This window comes from Myiozetetes cayanensis, unplaced genomic scaffold (genome assembly GCF_022539395.1).
Source record: "Myiozetetes cayanensis isolate MyiCay16 unplaced genomic scaffold, myiCay2020 scf1, whole genome shotgun sequence".
Classification (NCBI taxonomy): domain Eukaryota; kingdom Metazoa; phylum Chordata; class Aves; order Passeriformes; family Tyrannidae; genus Myiozetetes; species Myiozetetes cayanensis.
Genome location: NW_026086604.1, coordinates 88,373,360 through 88,395,317, shown reverse-complemented (window position 1 = coordinate 88,395,317; position 21,958 = coordinate 88,373,360). Strand labels below are relative to the sequence as shown.

The 21,958-nt window shown below is 41.1% G+C and overlaps 1 protein-coding gene across 24 annotated transcripts in view; it reads right to left on the bottom strand.

Moving 5' to 3' along the window:
- Nucleotides 1–21,958, bottom strand: part of ATXN1 (ataxin 1) — a 222,030-nt gene that overhangs the window by 102,585 nt on the left and 97,487 nt on the right. The window contains exon 1 of one of the 24 annotated variants that reach the window (XM_050309453.1): nt 19,800–19,870. The exons of the other annotated variants lie outside the window; for them this stretch is intronic. The gene's annotated coding sequence lies outside the window, so the exon portion shown is untranslated. Of the gene's footprint in view, nt 1–19,799; nt 19,871–21,958 lie in introns of those variants that run through there. 24 annotated transcript variants of the gene reach the window in all.

Here is a 21,958-nt window from a genome sequence, read left to right as displayed (position 1 = left end):
GCTTTGAATTGCTATACTTTTAGGCTAACTACTTCTAAAAGTGTTGTTTAAGAAATGACATCTTCAACCACATTTAACATTGAGAACAAATCTGAATTTGCAAAGTCTCATTGGATCCTTGCAAAACTGAAATTTTTTTTTTTACTGTACTTGACAGCTAATCTCTAGGAAAATATTTGTGCAGAAATTTAGTTTAAATTACTTCATATTAAGACATTTAAGAGAAAATGTGGGGTTTGCTATAAAGTTAAAAATAATTGTGTTCTTTTTACCTTACCTTAGATAAAAATCCTCCAACATTCAAGCAGCAAACAGCATCAAAACCAATTATTAACCTTAAAACCTAAAATCCTACCTACGTGCAGGCATGTATTCATCATATTTCAGAATGAGCTTCAAACGCACGTGGCTAAAAAAAAATAAACTGGGATGACTTGCTTTCTACCCTGTAAACCACCAAAAGAGAGACCAGGTTCATAAACTACAGCGAGAAATAGAGACAGTCAGTGACTGTGGAAAGACATTCTCTGCCTCTGAGCACTAAACTCTGGGAATCACCCCATCAATGCCAGAAAGGTAAATTCACAGGTAAGCCAGTGTGCTAAATTTCTCTTCAGTGCCCAAACAAACCCAACCAAGTAAGAAGATCGATACCTGCCAAACTGCCATAAGGGAGAGGGGGCCTTGCACCTTCCCTGAACACATTTGAATTTCAGAGTAACAAGGACGCCATGCTCCTTTTACGCTGCCATGAAACAAAGAATATTTACGTTGCTCCAGCTTTAATGATTTTAAAATATTTTATTTTGGTAAGGCAGATTCAGTAATGCTCAGGTATATTTACACTGGTTGCTCAGCATGGTAAAACCAATTCAGGGTAAAGGTTTACTGCTAAATATTTAGGCAGACAGAGAATAGGCAAGTAAGCAACTCAGAATGTGCAGGCTTAGAGTCAGCTCAGCCAGGAGCTATTTTCTACCTAGTGTGACAGTGCCCAGAACAAGGAAACCCTGAGAATGACTCCAGTTTCCCAGTAATACTTTCACCAAACAGAAAATTATACTGTACCTTGTGGGGCTGAACAACTTTGAAGTATTATCTCGTGGCCTGCCAAAACTCGAGGTGTTCCAGGTGCCAGGTTTTCAATTTAAGCTCATCTATTTTTCATATCCTTCTCCCAGACTCTCATCTCCCTGGTTTAAAGGAGGAGCACACTATTTAACCCTGAGAAAAATCTCCTACTGTTGCTCTCGAATGACTCCCCTCCATAGCATATGGAGATTGCATTAATCACCTTGCAAGGAAGTCCCACCCCACTCTTTGCTCATTGCATGATGGACGCTTGGCTGGGCCAAGCTGAGGTGCTACAAATTAGCTCCCAAGTTGGCACTGGTTATTTCTGCACTTGGGAATCAGGGATATGTGGCCTTCCTACTGCACTCTGTTCATAACCATTTCTCCATGCATGGATATGATTCCTCTTCATCTCTTCCCAGACCAACATAAAAAAGCCCTAACCAGACAGGAGCAATGTTGGCAAAGAGCCTTCTACTCCAAACTCCAGCACCAGCTGGGGCAAGAAGTGAGAAAACACAGCCATGTCACACGCGAAACAGCTGAGCTATTGCAAACAACACCCAGCAACCCTTTTGACTAACCAGAAAGTGCCCAACCCAATTCTAGTTTCCAAGTGGAAAGTCTGCCCTCCGCTTACCATGCAGACTCCAGCAGAGCTGGATCACCTTCTCAAATATCCCTTTTCTGCCACAGCAGTCCAGCAAACATTGCCATCTAATCATTCTCACAGTACACAAATCCCTTCCTGGCTTGACACAAGGCAAGTACAAAGTTTTTGCTAATCTTGCATTTATATTAATTCCCCTGCCACATCATTTGAATCATCCCTGTTTCCAAGCATCAAAGAGTTAATGGAAGAAAGAACCACCCTAACATGTGCTTCACACAAGTGTAAGTGGACTGGCCAGATACCAAAGCAGATTGTTAAAGACTGCACTGAGCTCCTAATTTTTTTTCCCTTGACTGCAATAAACGTAAGGATTGAATGTGGACATAAATGTAAACCTAGACCACATCTGCTGATAAAGCAAAGTCTTTGTACTTGCACAAGTGCCATTAGCTGTACACAAAATACTTAAATTTCATGAATTCTCCTACATTCAAAAGCTGACCTGCAGTTCTGCCCGAGGCAGCCAATGTGAACTGCACGGTCAGCAGAACTGTACATTAAAGACAGAAGGGAAACAGAATATGCTGTAATACAAAATCAGACTGCTAGGAAAGTAATTCATTTGTGCAACTGTTAAATGCTCAGAGTGTTTTGGGCATGCTTTACCACACCAGACTAAAACATCTCTATTGTGGTTCTCTTCTGAAAGGCAGCGCTAAGTAACAGGTTCGTTTCATTTGTCCCTTTCATCACAGGCACAAATAAAACCAGTGCCTTCAGGACTCTGTCATACTCTACTATTAAACTTTCATTTTTAATTAATTGAGGCTAGTCTGCTATTTGAAGATTTTTACCCTTCCACAATTGCATTAACAGCTTGGAGCAGATGTTATGTGTGTATGCACATCATTTCTTCCCAAAATCTCTCATCAAACTTCAGCTGTAGATCTTTACAATCAGCATTTACACTTCTTCTCAGAAGATCACTGAGTTCTGATATAGTGTTCTAACTCTAGGTTATTTATTGGCAAGATATTCCTACCTTACGTGCATACTTGTCAGATATGGATTGTGTTTTAGTAGAGTTCCCTTGGTTAACTATTAGCAAATCACTTGAATGTTTCTCCATTGCCAATCAGGTACAAGCAGCTCGGACCTACCTAACAGGACTCCATCCCTAGAAAGTTTCGTTTTGAATGGCATAAATGACCTTGGGCCAGCTTATTTACATATTGGTTCATGCATGATATGCTCTGCTGTGACCTCCCCTGAGGATCACAACTCAGGGGAGTTCCTCACACAACCTGTCCCAAACCCTGTCTCCTGTTTTAGATAACCTTCCCATTTCAAGTCCACCACAACTGACCTATAGGCATGAAATCCACCCTGGGATGTGAACTAACAACCCTTTCTACAGTTTGTATTAACATTATTATTTACATAATCATTATTAACTTTATTAACAAGAGCAAAGATTTTAATTTACACTGCTAGCAAATTCAATTTTGACATGTATGATCAACAGAATTACACCTACAAATAGACATTTACCTTACATGCTGGGCTTGGAGACACAAAATATGAAAAGTATCTCATAGTTGTCCCCATGACTTCTACACCTAATACTGCAACCTTAAGATTAGCAGAAGGCTGTGGTAACCCAGTCTGGTTTTAGTTATATTTATATACTAATATACCTTTCTAGTTCATTAATAGTCTAATTTAAAAAAAAAAAAAAAAAAAAAAGGAGCTTCTGATAAAAATTCATACCCAGATTTCAAAGACCTAACAGTGTTGCAAGGTGCACAGCAGATCATGCTCAGAGTACTTCATGCAAAAGTATCAATCAAAAATTTCGTGTGCTTACACTTGGCGTTGCTTAATTTTGTGATTCATGTGGAGGGCCATCTCCAACAACAACCAACACAACAATAAAAAAGACGCTCTGCAGCAAAAATGTAAAAACTAAAGTTGGATCTTTGGGTTGCGAAGTACAGTGATTTTGCACAGGAATTGCACACACCCCATCTACTGGCTTTTTGGAAGACTGAGAATTGTAACAGTGGCAAAGCGAGTTTACCTTGCATTGGAGTTATTTACTGAGCAATACCAGTAAGGTTAGTGCTTGATGAAGATACCGGAGACAACCATCTATCCCAGGTGAGCCCCAATGCAATCCAGAACTGACAAAACTGTTCAGAGCCTACAATGGCAGAAATACAGGTCATAGGCTAAAAAAACTAACCTAAATTGTCACAGCATCTTGTATGTTGTGACAGAAAGCTAGTAGAAGAATAAGAGAAAATACTTCAGCCGACAAAGGTGTGGGGTGTGCTGCGTGCCTGCTGTGAGGCCTGCCTTGCTACCCTTGGAGCAGAGGCAGGAGTAACATCCAGCAGAGCAGATAAAGGCAGCAGAGACTTTGGTCAGTGTTGCTGTTTTACCACCATTGCAGCACTCAGGGAGCACAGCCACTGTAATTTTTAATTCAAGAAGGTTGCATGCCACATCGTTAGAAGAATTCACAGCAGATTTCAGCCACCAAGTCACAAAAAGGGAACTCAAGTTCTGCTCTGTCAATCAGGATGTTTGATCATGGCAAATCAAAGAATCTGCTCAGCTCTGCTGAAAGCTTCCCAAAGACAATGCAATTTTCCACTCTTCTAGTAGTCTGCAATGCTTTTATAGCAGATGGCAAAAGTACTGAGATTAAATCCAGTGCTAACAGCAGCTGAGAACACTGATAGTTTTGCCATTGGAGGGTCAAATAGTGACACTTCTTTTCCAACAGATTAGTAAAGCTAATATACCCCAGCTGCCAGGCCAATGATACTGGTCAGAGTTTGCCTGTTCATTTTTAACTCCATATTTGCAGGCACAGGCTCATAGAAGTGCCTGGCAACAACAGGTAGGCTGTTATTGACAGCTGAAATATATGATAGTCCATGATACGGATTAAGTGGATTCTCAACACCCTTTCACTTTCCACCCTGCATTTCAAATGAGTTTCTTTAAGAAGCATTTGTTTGTAATATGCCAGTGCTTTGTCATAAAGAGGCATAATGGATATGATTTCTAGCAAAAGCTGAAATTATAAAAATTTTATTTACATACAGGGTCAGAGATGTTTTGAAAACAGACTTTTCAGTTATCTATAAGGTTTGAAGGAACTCACTGCTGCAGAAAGAGAATAACGTCTTTCCTTCATTTGCTACTGTCCTCATCACGGACCACAAGTCTGTTCTTGCATCCAGTGCAACTTCATCACAGTGGCCTGGGGTCAGGGTGATGTAATGCACCAAATGTCCAGTTTTCAAACAACAAAACTTCATTTTAAAATTCATTTTTGTCATTATTCAGAGCATTTTAAACCAACCATTTGGTAAGAGGCTACTGTTGCTGCTGACCGCTTCTTTCCATTTTCTGTGCCAAAGTTGTGAAGGTATAGTACTAAGATGTACACCAGCCAAGGAGAGCACGGTGATGAGAAACTGGTATTTGTGTTTTGTCAGTACCAGCAAAGGTGTGTCTGCACAAAGCTGTGAAAACTATCAGCAGCTCAAAGCAATTTAGATCTTCACTTGTTTGTGCGCCAGGCAATCTTAAAACAGCTGCGGATCTCTCTCTTCTAAGCACTAATATCTCAGTACCTTCAGCTATATAAACTCCACAAATTAAAACAGCATATTCATCAATTTCTAGGAATACATCACAGTTTGGATGACACATTATTCCAGCGCTCGGTTTCTTCTGAACCTGAAGGCATCCTAGAGGTCTTAAAATTCAGCCTTTCTTCAGCTCCAGCTGGAGCTGGACCAAGCGTTCAGTTCTGGCACCAGACCCACTGCAGTGCCAGAGCATTTTAGAAACTAAGCCAATAGCTGGGGAGGTGTTTTCAGGAACCCTTTGCAGAAGGCACCTCTGCCAACAAGGTTCAGCGAGGTTTCTGCTGGTGACTTGAGAAGACATATTGAATGTCAACTGGTATGTTTATCTTCTTTAAACACTGAACTTCCTTTCAAATAACATCTAATAGGGCAGATTACTGTTTTAATGCTAATGGAAACTGATCAAAAGACCCTGGATTATTTATTTGGCTAGCTTACCTTAAAACTTTTTCCTGCTTCAGTTTCCATGCAAAATATATCAAAACAGTATTCCTATGAATGGAGAGCCTACAAACTAACCATTGAAGGAGATGAGGAAAACTACATTTGAAACTGGGTTATGGATAAAAATGACAGAAACCTCCCAGACCAACTTACAGACCTTCTCCACAAATTTTTAAAGGAGTTACTTAGGAAAATAAAACTTAGGGAACCATGCTATATATAGGACATTTGAAAACTCTATTCCTTATCTACAGAAGGCAGTTTCTTCTCAGTTGCCATCATGGTTCATTTGTTTAAGGACAAAAGTGGCTGGCAAACTAGCATTAAAAAAAAATAAAAATAAAAAAGGAACAATTAAATACTGGCATTTTAAGCCCAGTCTGTAAGAGAAGATAGACAGCAACAGTCAAATGACAACTGGCCAGCTTTCCCTCCATACCTGTTTGAAGGGATGATGGCTGGATCAAGGCTATCAATCCATTTAAATGCAGAAATACTTTCATGATTTCAAGGCAGAACAAATATTTCTTTTTGTCTGCACACTTTTTAGAAAACATGAACAGTAACTACAGAGCAGAACATAGATGCCTATTAACAAAGCCAACAACAATTACTTCTGTGTCTAAGAATCAACAAAAAAAACACCAGTGTATTCCAAAGGCATTCACTCACAAAGCAAACTCGCTCCATGCAAGCCCAAGCACAGAAACGTGATAGCATCTCATTTATGTTCTCTCAGCAGGTTGTACTGGGTCCTCCAGATTCCGGGTTTGCCTTTGAGAGCAATTAAGTTTCTAGCACTTCTGGGAGCGACAAAAGCTCTCACTATGAAAACCTGCATGCTGCACTCACGCTGAGTCTGCAGCTTGGCAAACTGAAACAACAGCACCAAGAGGGGTGTGAACTTCCCCCATTTAACTCATCTGGGAGCATTAGTATGTGAAGGGCCATCTCTAAAACTTTGAAGCTATTTCCAAATCATGTCTTTGTGTAGTGCCCAAACAGCCAGCTGCTGCTGTGATTTGGAGAATATTTCAAAAGCCCCTCTCAGCCTGGAAAAAAAAAAGAAATCCCTTTTCTCACTGGCCTGCACACAGGAAACTCTACAAGTTCAGCTAATGTGAACTGTTCTAATTGCTCAGCAAGACAGAGTACCCTTACTTACATAACAGCATATCCAGAAACACGACAAAACCTAGGTCCTGCTGTGCTATGCACTGTGCAAACACTTGCTCCATGGAGTTTATACTTTGCACAGAGTAAACTGTACCTAAGGGAAGACAAGGGCAAGAAGCACATGTAGAGAAGTTAAGCAACAGGTGTTCCACACAACTAGTGTGTGAATGCTGCTTCTGAATTATTATAGTACAGGAATGCTGCCTGATCAAAAAATAGATCTGTGATATGTCACTGGCTGCATAAAACAAACAGAATAGCAGCAAAGTCAAACTACTAAACACCCCAGCCCCTGCAACAAAAGCTCTAACACTGTTCAAACAACAGACTGCCTGGACAAGGCACAACATCTTTTACCTTCCCAAGAAAATAAAAAGCCCAAGCCATTTTCCATCACTGTGATTATTCTACCCATACTATAGAGAAAAATGATCTTGTGAAGCTACAGTAAGAATGGCAAGACGGTCTGATAAAGAAGGCAGCTGGGTGCAGGGAAGGGCATTTTCCAACAGGCAGCCCCAAGTAAACAAAGAAGAGCATGGTGGTGAGCCACCTCTTGTTTACTACAAAGCACCCTGGCCTAAGAGCACGGCCAAGGGCAGTTCCTAAGGGGTTGCTCTTACACATGGAGTTCACGTGTCATTTACTCTGTGGCAAACAAACTTGCCAAGACCAAAATTGTTTCACATCAATTTACGTTTGTGCCTTAGACTCTGCATGCTTGGTTTTCATGGTTGCTGAATCCTTGTAACTCCACATGAAATCAGCTGGAGAGATAAATACTCAGCATCCAGTATTTTGCTAATTTTATTTTTTTACTTATCAGTGTACCTGTTTCGTCTGTTATAGAGTAAGACACCCAACTCGAACACTGTGCAATTATGTTAACTTCAAATAGTGTCATTTTCAAAATAATTTAAGCCTAGTTATGAGAGTTAATCCAGCTGTTTTCTTGCTGACAACTTCTGTGGTTTCATAGCCATATTTTTTGGTACCTCCCACTCACCTGTTACAATGCAAGGACTTATAAATACAGGGATCTGCAAAAAAAGTCCAATCATGATTTTCTGTCAGATTTAGAAGAACATTTCCCCTCTCACCTCCTTCACTTAAAGCTACAATCATTTTTAAGAACCAGAGGTAAGCACTTTTGGAGAGAGAAATGTGCTTAAAGACACGTAATGGCAGAACTGTAAGATGCTTGAATGTCCTTTAAGCCCTCTTTAGAGTGCTTGACATCTTGGGACAGAAAGTACTAAGCAACTATGAACTTAGTCACAAATAGTTCATTACACATACAAACACATACAGACATGTCAAAAATGTTAAGCCAAGAACTAAAAGGCAAGGTAATACCAGAAATATGGCCAGTTGCACAACATTTTATCTTCATTCTTAACTTTGCGATCACACAGGGAGTATTTTCCACAGGAAATGGTGCCATTCATGGTATAGTAGAGCTGGTATTACTGAACAAGAAAAACTCAGTAGTTTACTTCATTCTCACTATTAAAAATGGCCCTAAACACTATGCTTTGAAGACAGAACAACTATTTCCTTATAGGTTATTTTCTGGCTGTCACCATATTACCTAACTGCCTGATTTACTAAAATTAGCACATGTTCACAACGCCCCTGTGAGAAGGTTTTTTTTTCCCCGTTGCAGAGACAGAACTGAGACTCAGAGAGACTGAGGCTGTGGACAAAGGTCCTTTCCAAACCCAGCTACACCGCTTGATGAGGTTTTCCTCCCACACATGTGCTCAGCACCAGCTGCCCCTCTTCCTGTGCTGACTGTCTCCCTTCAGAAGTGCTAGCAGTCTGGTGTAAAAGTGTTTTATAATGCATTATGGTGAAAATAAACTAGAGCAGCTACAAACTACTCTTTACACTCTTTCAAGCTAACCCAGTTTTGCCTCCAATCAGCTGGGGAAGACTCACCAAAGAGAGTCCTTTCCAAGGAGAGGTACAGTGAGCACATGGGAAGCTTGTGCTGACACAGGCAGACCCAAAAGAGGACATCTTCACGAGCTACAGGTCAAAGTCATTACCAGGGCTGAAACTTTTAAATGCAGACAGATTTTTCTATTTGAGGAACTGAGATAACTGCAAGCTATCAAGGATGTCATGTATGAGAAAAAAGCTGTAGGGTTAAGACACCCAATTTGCATTCACAGATTCATGCTGACAGCACAGGGACAGCAACATTAAGGTGTACAAACAGGCAGAAAGAGATGCATTCACACAAGATACTACTGCCAGCAAGACACTTGTTGCATCCTCTTGTTGGAGATTGTTTCTCCACCACCAAGCTGCACGAAGAAACTGTATGAATGTTCCTCATCCACTTCAAGTGTGAACAGACTTAGCAGCAGTTTAAGCTAAACCGTGTGTTTTCACACCAGGGTTTTTGCACTGACGCAGAGGGACAGCATCCACATATTCAGTCTGCTGTCTCAGTAGGGCTACGAGGCTGTATCAAGCACTTGGACTCAAACAACCAACCAGAAGTGGAATCGTCTCATATCTTCACACCAGACAGGACAAGCAGCATCCAACTGCAGCCCCAGGAATCAAAAACTCCATACCAATGTGCAGAACAGAGATTTCCCTTCTCTTCTGTGGCTTCAGTCCTGCTGTTTCCCTCCTCAGACTCTTAACACTAGTTTCCTCACAGTTCCTCATCTTAATCACAATTGCATAACACAATCCAACCCTGACAGTCACACCAATTCCAGAATGCTGTCCCCACACTTGGTGCTTGTAGCCATAACTGCCCCTGAGTCTCCTGGTTCAGACAGTCCCATGTTCCCCACCACTTCCCCTGAGCACATCCTCCATAGCTTGTGTTCTCTCTCCATCCCCTCCTTCTGCTCCACTCTGGCTGGGCAACCAACAGGTTTGCTGAAAACAAGGGAGGACAATTTCCCTCCTCTGCCTCCTATATGCCTAGGACCACAGCACTCCTCAGGAGAGAGATGTAGAAATATCAGAACAAGTTCTTCAGCTTTAAAATACAGGATACTCAGTGCTACCTAACAAGCTCCTGCTGTGTGGGTACAAAATGAGAGATCAAGAGTTTATACACTGATTGATTATGGACAAGTTTTCCTGCAAATGAAAAGGCAAATTCCTAATACCGGGGCAAGTCTACATCCAAATTTCAAATATCCACCCCCAAATGTGAAGGTGCTACACAGCTACTCAATGAAACAGCTGGCCTATTTCTAAAAAAGGTACAATAATGCAGGGTTTTGTACCTTGTTCTCAAGACAACCTGAATCATTCATGCTGAAATGTAAAAAGGAAGAAAAATCAACACTAAACTGCCACTGTGTTTGAAAAAAAGTAACTTTGAAAGGTTATCCTGGAAAAATACTGAATGCTGTGCAACGCTGATTGTAGGCAGTTCAACCTGCTTTTCTTACATTATTTGCTATTTTCTACAGTTATTACTGACAAAGTCCCTCAAACAAATCCATGATGTAGAATAAAAATGAAAAATTATAGTCTCCAGTAATGTCTGGACATATCTCAACAGAAGAAATACAGACTATAATAAAGATGATGCCCATTAGTGAGGCAATAGATGCCTAATGCAGAAGACAAGACATCATTGTCTGCAGAGATTTTTTGATTCAGATATGCAAGAGACAGGAAATCCAAGTGCCACAGTCACAGCCTATTTACAAAAATTAGGAGGAAATGTTGATTAGTTTCTATAGACACAAACATTGATATTCACACTCAAGTCAAACAGTTGTTCTTATGACTGCAAGCAAGGTCAAACTGATCACTGTAATGCAGTAGACACAGAAACACAGCAAGAAAATCTTGTTGATACATAACCTTCACCAACTAAGATGACTCGGCTACAAGAAAGCAAATAAAATTACTTTAAAGTAAACATTTAGTTCTTTCTTCATAAAAATATGTCGCTTTTCAGCAGATGACTCAAATGTGAAAGTTTGTGGTCTTTGCTCTGGCAGCCGTGCGGGCTGGATTCTGATCCACTATGCAAATGAGTCAAGTGTTTTTCATTTTCTAGGATGCCAGTTGCACTCCTGAACCCTCTGCAAAGGGAACCACCTGAGCCACCACTGCTGCTGAGCCTCACAAGAAAAGAGCAACAGGGTATGAAACGTTTTTTCCTCAAAGATGACTACCACCCAGTTTTATAGCATGACAGAGAGGAGTTGTAAAGTCACACTTCTGAAATACAGGCAAAAGGTCTAACTTTCTAAATTTATTGAAAGAAGCAGGCAGATTCTCCCATGGAAAATTCCAGATCTGTGCTTTGCAGAGCGTCCTTTCAAGACCGATGCTAAACCTCTCAGATTTTAAGAAAGATGTACAAGCAGAGGAAGGAAAAAACCTGCAAAATGAGTCTCATTTACATGAGATCTCTCCCTTTGTTGGCTGGGTCCTTCCCATAAGGAAAAACTTCACTTGCAGGCCTTGGTGCTTACAACTTACTCTCCCTCTCCAAAGCAAGAGGCTAAACACGTGTTTGCAGGAATGATTTAAAAACCAGAAGAGTCTCACAGAGCAGCAGGCGAGCAGCCTCCAAATGCAGGGGTGGAGTGAAACTACAGATGGGCTGATCTCTCAAGCGCACCACTGGAAACCAGGGGGCTGGGAACAGTTTTTCAAAGGGTCTTATGGCACTGCTGAGACTTTCTGAAAGCCTCATAAGATAAAAGTTAGGGATCTAAGCCCCATCGTACTGTATGACACAAACTTTGTCCTGTTCAGGTGTCTTCAAACATCACAAACCCCACATATTTCTAGCAGTAAATATAGGAACACCTGACTTTTGCTGCCCATAATAGAGGACATCTACACTGGAAGAATATGAAGCAATACTCCTGTATCTTTGTAACCATGATGAGAGCTGTAGTATAAAGAAAGCATGTGTATTTTTTTTTTTTTAGCCTATATAGAGCTCTAAGTTGCTGACTACTGTATTAAGTTGGACTTCCTGGCTCTCACCTATCTGAATCAAACAAACAAACTCTGCCATCATTATTGTCTTGTCTTCTGCATTCATCTGTTACACAGGTCTATTATGTAGACCAAGTTGAACTTCTTCTTCCGCTGGACAGTAAAATATATGTGAGAAGAACCAAAATGCATGTAGAACAGGTTATCAGGCTTTCATGGCAATCCTAAAGAATTAGGCAAGACCAATGACACAGAAAGGAAAATTGAAACCTTCCTCCAAGCGGAGATGAAATGAAACTAAGCCAAACCAAGTGTTCTACCACTCTCATGGTGAGCACTCTGGCTGGAGAGCTCCATTTCTCCATCTGGTGAATGTATCTTGACTAGAGATAGAGTAACACAGTACAAGGGAATGTAGCTGCAACCTGGTGTGAGTGCCAGGCTGAGCAATGGGTTCAGCCAAATCCTCTCACTTCCAAGCTGAACTGCTGCGAGGAAGAACAAATCAAGTCCAAATATATCCTTATTTTCTGAAAAAGAAGAACTGCTCAGATCACAAGAGAAGACATAGATGTGTATGGCCTGACTTTTATTTCATGGGGCATACAGGAGTTAATTCTGATTCACATGAGTTTTGGATATCCAACCTAATAACATCTCCATCCCTCAGTGTCATGCAGTTAAGTCAGAGGTTAAGGCAGGTAAGCAACAACAACTCACTCTTCATGTCCTAAAAATCATCCTGATTTTCCTTTGAGTCTTCCAGGAAAATCAGATATACAGATCTCTCATGCTCACAATTCATCAGTCTCTAGACTACATAACAAGTTCCCATAATGTTCCACTTTGGCAGTGAACAGAGGTGGAAAAAAAATCACTGAGTAGTGAAGAAATTCAGGGCAAGAAAATAACCCAGAATTACCTGGACTGTGTCCAGGCTTCTTTACAGTTTTATGAAGAAGAATGTTAGGAAGCAGAGGATACATGCTTTGATTTAAGAGACCCTGTGCAACATGAAAGTGCAACATGAAAAATGTTGTGTACCAAGGGGCGTGAGGAAGATTTCCATCCCCATAACTCACCTGATAGTGCTTTGGTACAAACCTACATGAGTTTTTCCAGGTTGAAGAGCTATAGCAACTTCTGTCAGATAAAGAAGTGCCTCCCTGTATCTTAAGTAACACAATTATTTAAGGTTCCGATGGTTATGGACTTGCCACAACAGGCATTCTAAAGCATTAGTAAGTTTGGAACAGGAAATCTCAAGGGACAGCCTACCCAGCGTGTGTGAGACAGGCACATGGCAGGGAAGCAAAGGACTCTGAAGGGAGGTTTCCTGGAGCAAGACTGAGTATCTGGAAAAAGCATCCTTGAGCTTGAGATCGCACTGGATGTGATACAGTACAGGTCTGGTCTCTTTCCCTTTCTGAGGTAACTCGGAGCAACCTTGAACAAGGAGAACAGGGTTGCTGCTCATACATGGAACACAGGTGAGAAGAGCCATTTACAAGTCCCAGGTCAGGAAAAACAGCCCAGGGTTTAACCTCTGCTTCCATGCTGTAAAACAGCTTTTAAAAGCTGTGGAGAGAAGAGAGAATTTGGGGGCAAACGGTTTGATTTATAACCCATGCTTTCGCTAGAGATTTGGGGGTTTTTAGACATCCTAGCCAGCAAAGACAGAAAAAAAGAGAGAAAAATAGTTAAAGGGTCATCTGAAGGCCTGAATCTCCTGAAAACTGTTATCTAAACTTGGAAGGCAAGGCAGCAGCTGACAGAGAAATAAGAAAATAAAAGGAATTTGCATCAAGTGGAAGCTTCATCGTCAAGCACTGTCACTTTGTTTTGAAACAACAAAGCAATTCAACTAAGTGCAGAAACAAAATGCAGAGGGTGCACTGTAAGTTAGACAGTTGGACTTTAGGAGCTGGTGCACAGTCTGAAGTCTGCTCCACAGCCCCAAGGCACATTTCACTCTCTGAAGCAGTACCATAGAGGTAGAAACTGTTCAGCGACATGCTCCTGTCTCTGAATGTGTAAAGGCTCCAAGTCAAGGATGTGAGTTAGCTGAGGTAACTGAGCTGTGAATATGCTGGAAAAATGAGAGCAGAGAGCAACTGAATGACACCAGCACCAAACAAAAAACAATGGGGAAGGATTCAAGCAGAATGATAGGGTAGTTGCAAAGGATTTGGCAAATTTATGAAGTCAACCCTCAGCATCACTGAGCTTCTATGAGCCTGTCCTTCAGCTTGCAAAATTATTCCACTACCAACCAGCAGAACTGAGAACAACTGTAGGAGGTGTGCCCAAGCAGAGGAACTCCTCCACTTTGTGAGAAAGCTCAAGGAGGAGGTGAGTAGGTTGAGAAGCACCAGCAAGAGAGAGAGAGAGAATACTGGAACCACCCTACCTTCCCTGGGACAGGCCCAACAGGCAGACATGATACAGGATATGCTGTCTTGTCCGCTGCCTAGCTGATACACAGTGACATAAGAGATAGGGGGCAATTGTGACCAGTTTCTGCACAGCACATTCCCTATGTCACTGCTTCATCTCCCCAGATGCTGTGGTGTAACAGGTATGAGGCTATGCAAGTGGAAATGAAAAACAACAAGGATAATAATGGTTCATCTTTGGAGGTCAGTTCTGTTTAATATCTTTATTTATGATCTGGACAAGGGAACTGAGTGCACTCTCCATCAGTTTGAAAATGACACCAAGTTGGGTGGGAATGTTAATCTGCTGGAGGGTAGGAAGGCTCTACAGAGTGATCTGGACAAACTGGATCAATGGGCTGAGGGCAGTTTTACGAGGTTCAACAATCGAAGTGCCAGGTCCTGCACTTGGGTCACAACAACCCCATGCAAAATTACAGGCTTGGGGCAGAGCACCTGGAAAGCTACCCAGCAGAAAAGGACCTGGGGATGCTGGCTGGCAGCTGGATGAACATAAGCCAGCAGTGTGCCCACGTGGCCAAGAAGGCCAATGGCATCCTGGCCCTGTATCAGCAATAGTGTGGCCAGCAGGACCAGGGCAGTGATTGTACCCCTGGACTCAGCACTGGTGAGGCCGCACCTCGAATCCTGTGTTCAGTTTTGGGTCCCTCACTACAAGAAAGACATTGAGGTGCTGGAGCATGTCCAGAGAAGCAAAACAGAGCTGGTGAAGGGTCTGGAGCACAAGTCTGATGAGGAGATGCTAAGGGAGCTGGGAGTGTTTAGCCTGGAGAAAAGGAGGCTCACAGGGACCTTATCAGTTTCTACAACTACCTGATAGGACGTTGTAGCCAGGTGGAGACCCATGTCTTCTTCCAGGTAACAAGCAATGGGACAAAAGGAAATGGACTCAAGCTGTGCCAGAGGAGGTTTAGATTGGATATTAGGAAAACTTTCTTTCATGGAAATGGTTCTCAAGCATTGGAACTGACTGCCTAGGGAAGTGGCTGAGTCACCATCCCTGGAGGTATTTAAAAAACATAGATGTGGCACTTAAGGTCATGGTTTATTGGTGGACTTGGCAGTATTTGAACTCAAAACTCTTACAGGTCCTTTCCGACCTTAAAGATTCTATGGTCCTAAAGCAGAAGTACGAGCAGTTGCCTAGCTCATGCAAAGCTGTGGGAATGAAACCACAATGGAGAAGAGAGCACTCGGAAGCTGGTCTCACAGATCAGTGAAGAGTGGTTCTCACACAAGTAGAAACCTCTGCCTGCCAAAGAAACTTAATTTTTGAAGTGGTTGCATCCCTCTACAGAAACTTGCTTAAAAATGAAGACCTGTACTTAATCCCTGGGCAGAGAGTCTGTGTGAGAGGTTTTCTGGTTCCTTTGACATTACAGGATTAAAGTAATTTCCTTCTTTTCATGACTTTCTCACAATTTCAACTATCCACATCTAGATTTATTGCCCACTTAGAAAAGAAATACTATTGAAGGGACCACATCCATCAAAGTTCTTATTTCATCACTCTGAAACCTGAAATTCTCACTAAGACACAGCATGAATGGTTTCTAAGCACAAGGTCCTTTGCACATAAAGAACTCAACAGACTTTAACATCTTAACTGCTTTTAACAGACTGTAAGATCTTACACATTAGGAGTTCCCTAGACATTAGGCAATATTATCCATAAGCAAATACTGTATGAAAACAGAAGACCTGAAAAGTTCATAAAACAGGGTAGTGTATTTCAACAATAGAAAGTCCATGCTCACAGAACTCAGAAAAATAAATTTTTGCCCATAATGTTCATTAGTTTCAAACACAAGCTACCAGAGAAACGTCTGGCTCAAAGAAAAGTGGAAAATATAGAATCTGACTGAGCTATGTCTCTATGATTTCCTAAAATCAATTCACTGCAGTAATTAATTAGTCAGATCATTCTTTTGTAATCTTCTTCATTAGGTTAAAAATTCCTGCAAATTATTAACTTCTTCCTCTACTTTCAGTAATGATCTGCTTGAGGAGTCATCTTTGGTAAGTTCTTCAGTTTAATACTTGCCTTACAAACATGACAGTTTACTAAGAAGAGTGGAACAAAATAAGCAAAAAAAAAAAAATTCTGACATGAAACAGCAAATGTTAGGCCAGAGCGCATTAGCTGTTAAGAAGAAAATACCAACAGTGGAACTAAAAACAGCTCCTCAACCACTTGTCTTTTCAAACCTCTCTGTTTTTTCTTCTTAGGGTCCATGCTGCTCATAACTGTATGTTTCTCATGCTTGTACTGGGGTCTCTCAAGAGCCTCTTTCCACTGAGATAAAAATGTGTCCCTTTCTCAATCATGTTATTAGCAATCATGACAAGTGGTTTTATTTCTTTTTTCTCCATGACCTTTCTCAGGTTTTGCCTGCTATTTATCTAAATGCAAAAGCTGCTGATCAATGCTTATCAATTTTCTCTTTTATTAAGTATTCAAATGAAAAGTGATGTTACCCCTTATTCAAATGTATATTCAAACCATCTCAACTTGAGCAGGGAGGGACTAGGCTTTCTCACTGGCAAAACTCTGCCATATATTTTCCTCCCATCTACCAGAATTTCTCATATTGCACATGACTTTACTTTTTCTTTTCTTGAAATGCGTGACTGATTATCAGAAACAAATGTTTTCCTCAGACTCGTGAAAGTCAGGTTTTATGCTATTCCAACGTAAATTGAAATGATGGCCAAAGCAACAAAACCATCAAAACTCACCTGTCAAAACAGAAATATATAACTGCTGGTAAAAGTCAATAGATGCTGTATCTTTTGTGACATGCTGGCATTTTGTTGCAGTTATTCCTCTCCAATAATTAACAGATGACTGTTTAGTTTTAAAACAAGGGAGTTTTATAATCAGTGACCCATCTATGCTGCTCAACCATCTGATCTGTCTCAAGGTCACTGTCTTCAGTAACCGGGGAAGAATTACATCATCTGTCCTACTATAGGATGGCAATTACATCATTGATCAATACCTGAGATCTTAGTGTGACCAACAAATTCATAATAGGGATGAGTTAAAACCAAGCTGATACCACAAAGTGAAACTCCTGTTTGGTTCAGCCCACATCCCTATTAAGACTGAACTATAAAACTATGAACTCTACTACTATTATTTGTAGTACAGTGCAAACAGAGCTATGCAAAGATAGGGTAGGGAAGGTGCCACAGTGGCAGGCCTTTTGCAAAGACAGAAGACGGTCTTTGCTTTGAAGAGCTTACATCAGCCTGAAGTGACAAGAGCAATGGAGGGTGGAGGGAAGAGGTGTAAGCAGATGGCAGCAGACCACGTTATTTTTGTAAGCCTTTGGTGGCGATGCAGTTTGAGGCAGTCACATGTTCACCTTCAACAGCAATAAGTGCTTTAAGCTATTTTAGTTTCCTCTGCCTTGAAACAGACATGGAGCTAGCAAGCAGCAAGCTACTGTGTCTCAGTGGAAGATGAGCAAATGGGCAGCCCCCCTTAGGTCTTCTGCTCCCCTGCAGCTGGTTTGGAAGTGAAACATGAGGTTCTGCATTCAGTCAGGAAGAGATCAGGTGAATAAAAGGAGCATGAAAGAAGGTTCAAAAGGAAGGCAAAAGACAATAAAGATGATCCAGGTAAGAGTGAAGTTGAGAAAAAGAGGCTCAGGGAAGAGAGAGAAGCTGGACCAAACAAAAAATTAACTTAAGGTAGAGGAAACATATGCAGCTTGGATCGACAGTTTGTCTTCTGGCTGCTTTTGCCACTGTGCCTCGTCTGGCTGAAATCTTCAGGAAGGGGCAACTCCCTCAATCCCCCTTACAGGAACCTGTTGAAGAGATCGAGCTTGCTTTTGCTCACCTTTATTTGTCCAGGGCTCAAGCAGCCCTCAGGACCAGGGTAACCTGAGCAAAGCCCTGCTAAATGTTTCAGCAAAAGCACCTGCAGTAGGATTCAACAGAGGGTGCTAACTCACCTATGGGGGGGATATATATTACATAGCAGTACCTAGAGGCACTGACCTACTTGGCTTCAGTACAGGCATATAGTGAATGACAGCTTCTGTCTCAAACACAAAGAGCAATACATGGAATAGCAGTCCTAGGGAGAGAGAATACTAAGCCAGCATTTTCACCCCTAAATATACTAAATTAGGTACCAATCCATATTTCGGGACCTACATAACTGGCCTCCTTCACAGTAGTGCTGCGTGCACCCAGAGGCCCACTAAAGTAAAGTGGAGAGTCGCAGGTAACTTGCCTGCTCTGGAAATCAGGCCAGGACTAACCAGATTTGATAGCTCTGACCTTAACAAATATAGTTGTGAAGTGTAGACAAAACTACCACCAGCAGGAAAATTACAAGAATTCTAAAACACGAATTAAATGTTGAATCTTGCAAATACATACACGGCAGCTGCATGTCCTGAAATGCCTCTAAGGGCAAAAACTGACTTGGCCATTTAAAATGTTGGCTTTTAAAATGCTTGATTTTGCAGGGTATAGAAGGTTGCCTGTGCTTCAGGCAACCTTCTCTGTCTTCTACTGTCAGATACACACACAGAGTGGATATTTAGTGACTATCACTCTGTCTTCTCCCTATAAACACAGAGGCAGAGTGTGGTTATCTTCAACATGAGAAGTCAGTAAAAACAACGAATTGAAGAAGAGACCTCAATGAACTCACCTCAAAGAAGAGTTTTTTTATTTCAGGTTAGGTCAAGGTACTTAATAACTGTGTTTTTCTGACAGGGCCTCCTCCTGTATATCTCTCACTGGCAAACTCACTGGCTTTGGAGTAAATAGTGAGTCAAGATTTGCCCCTCTGGGGCTCATTATAGGGTAAGGGCATTAGACCCTTTTTCTTGTAGTACACTTAGCACATTTGCAGCAAAAAAAAAAATTACTTTCAAAGTTTTGTTTAAAGTACTTAAAGTTCAGTGTTCAAAGCCTCATTTGCAGCAGATTTAATAGGGCAGTACTGCTTGCCTCTGGAAGGTACTTCTTATCCTTGCAGACTAGAGAATAATTACACACAGAGAGGCTAACTCTGCCATCCCTTGTGCCAGTTTTATGCTGAAATAACTCCACTGATGAGTGAAATTAAGATGGAATGAGACTGCAATAATCTAACACTGAATCAGGCCATAAAAAAATAAAATATGCTTTGTCAGAAATGTAGTTGACTTAAGAGACTCTTTTTCTTTGTTCCCTACATAGAAACACTCTTTTTTCACATAAGGAATTTTGAAAAAAGTAATGCCTGTAGGATTCTGCACTCATCACACAGTTAAGTGCAAATTCCTCACAGGTAACAGGAAATTAAAAGACAATAGGAAAATAACCTGCCCATACAGCTTACCATGTATCTTACCAAGCAGATAAATATGAATTTAAATAAAAAGTTAAATGCTGTTTCAGTTTCATGACTGCTACCTCTTTATCCCTGTTTCAGAAGCCAACTGTGTTCTGTGGAGGAGGAAACATGTCAGCGTAGCAAATTTCACCTGAAATGAAAAGTAATTTATTGTGCCTAACTGTGAAAAGCAAATTGATATCATCATCTAGGAGTTTCTCTCACAAGCGTTGTTTCTGTGATTTGCCCTTATTTTGGAAAGAACTAAGATTAGAATAACTATGCAAAAGCACGCAACTAATATTAAATTAAGCTTGAAATCAGTTGATAGATGATAAAGGCTGAAAGGAGATGATGTATGGAAGTCCAATACGGTTATGAAAAGTAAAGCTATTTCTCAATTAGTAGTGAGATACCTTAGTTTCAGTTATCACAAAAAAATCCAAGAAAAATAACCTTTTCCTCTCAAAATGTGTTTCAAGTAAGCCAGTTCGTTAATTTAAGAAATAAAGCAGGAAGGAGAAAAAGAACTAGTCATTATTTCTTCTGTGTTATTGAAAGACAAGCTGCACAAGCACAAATGAGAAGGAATAAACTGAAAATCTGAACAACCAAACTAAGAACTAAACCTTTACCCTGAAGCACCTCACCAGTGGATTCCCTTCAACACATTTAAAAATACCATCACTTTTCTTAGCAGCACTGACGATAGTATTTGTATTTGGCCACTGGAGCATTAGCTAGCTAAGCTTAAAAAAACTCAAAAGGATAGGTGGGACAAGGGTTAGGACAGGAATTGCATACATCCTGAGTGTTCACATTGCTTTACAAGTCCCTTGACTGCATAAGAAGGACAGAAAATGAGACCTTTCCAACAACTGGTTTATGTCTGCTGCGCAGATCAGTTCACTGTGCAGCTATTCGGTTTCCAGAGAAGTAAGACATAAAAGCCCGAGCTCTTATTAGCCCATCAACAAGAATAAACTCCAGCCTTTTACATCGCTGAAGTATTATATACAATGAACACATAATGCTCCACAAATCCAGTGCCAGCACTTTCCAACACACTTGCTTTCCACCCTCTCCCCTTTCACTCTTTCCTATCTGACATTTTCCGCTGTCCTGTACACACTTTACTAATGCTCCAGCTCCCACCTCCAAGCTAACCCTCAACCTGTAGCTCCTTCCCATGTTATTCAGCTTTTCCATTTCTCTTCCAGACACTTGTTACCATCCCTTTGCTGATAATTTGTTTTTAATAATGGGCCCTGGTTGTGGGTTTTTGTAATAATACCAAAAACTCAAAAAACCCTAACAGGAATCTATGGAACTGGTATCAGATCAAAGCACTGCCTTGGCCTTTACTTCCCTTAGAAGGCAGGACATGAAAAAATCATGAAAGGCACAGATCAAATTATAAAAACTAACTGGAATCAGTTTTCAGGACAGATGGCTTGACACCTCATCTCAGTGTTGGGTTCACAGAACCTCACTATATTACATGATTTCACAAACAAGGCGTCTTTATCAGCATAAGACTAGGAGATCTTCAGCCTGTGATGCTCAGAATGGAGCATGGAAAATGCCACCCAGCTGAGTCTTGCAAGAAGCTTTTGCATGTGTAAGGGGAAGGGATTTATACTCCACAGTGTAAGGAAAAGAGCTACAGACACACCAAGCATAATGCCCCCAAATGAGATTGCAAGTGACAGTAACAGCACAACTGTGGAGAATTCAGGGCTTTTGGGATCTCTACGTCAAGCTGTTAAGAGGGAAGCTTTTCTCCTTCCTTGGTTGTGAAGTGTGACAAAGATGTAGAAGGTAGTTGTCCTTTCTGACTTAACCTTGGTTAAAGAAAAACAAAACACATCACACCACAGCCAAAGGAACTGTTCTCTGTGGATGTGTTTCTGTTGAGGCTGGGGGGTTGGGCTCCTCTGGCCACCACTTTTAAATGAGTGCATCTTGACCAATTGCAGTCTCCTCTCCCTGGATAACCTCCATCACCAAATGCTGAACAAATGAAGCTGATGAACAGTAAAGAGGTATAACATCTTAACTGATGGCTGATACAGCAACTGTGTTGCATCACTTCAATGACAGCAGTTTAGAGCATGAAAATTGCTCTTTTCACCTCCTCTCCCTGCCAAGTGAGCACCTTCCACTTGCCAACAGGGCAACAGTAACTTTCAAAGTGAAAGACCTTGGACAAAGCAGAACTCCACACTGGCAGAAGTGA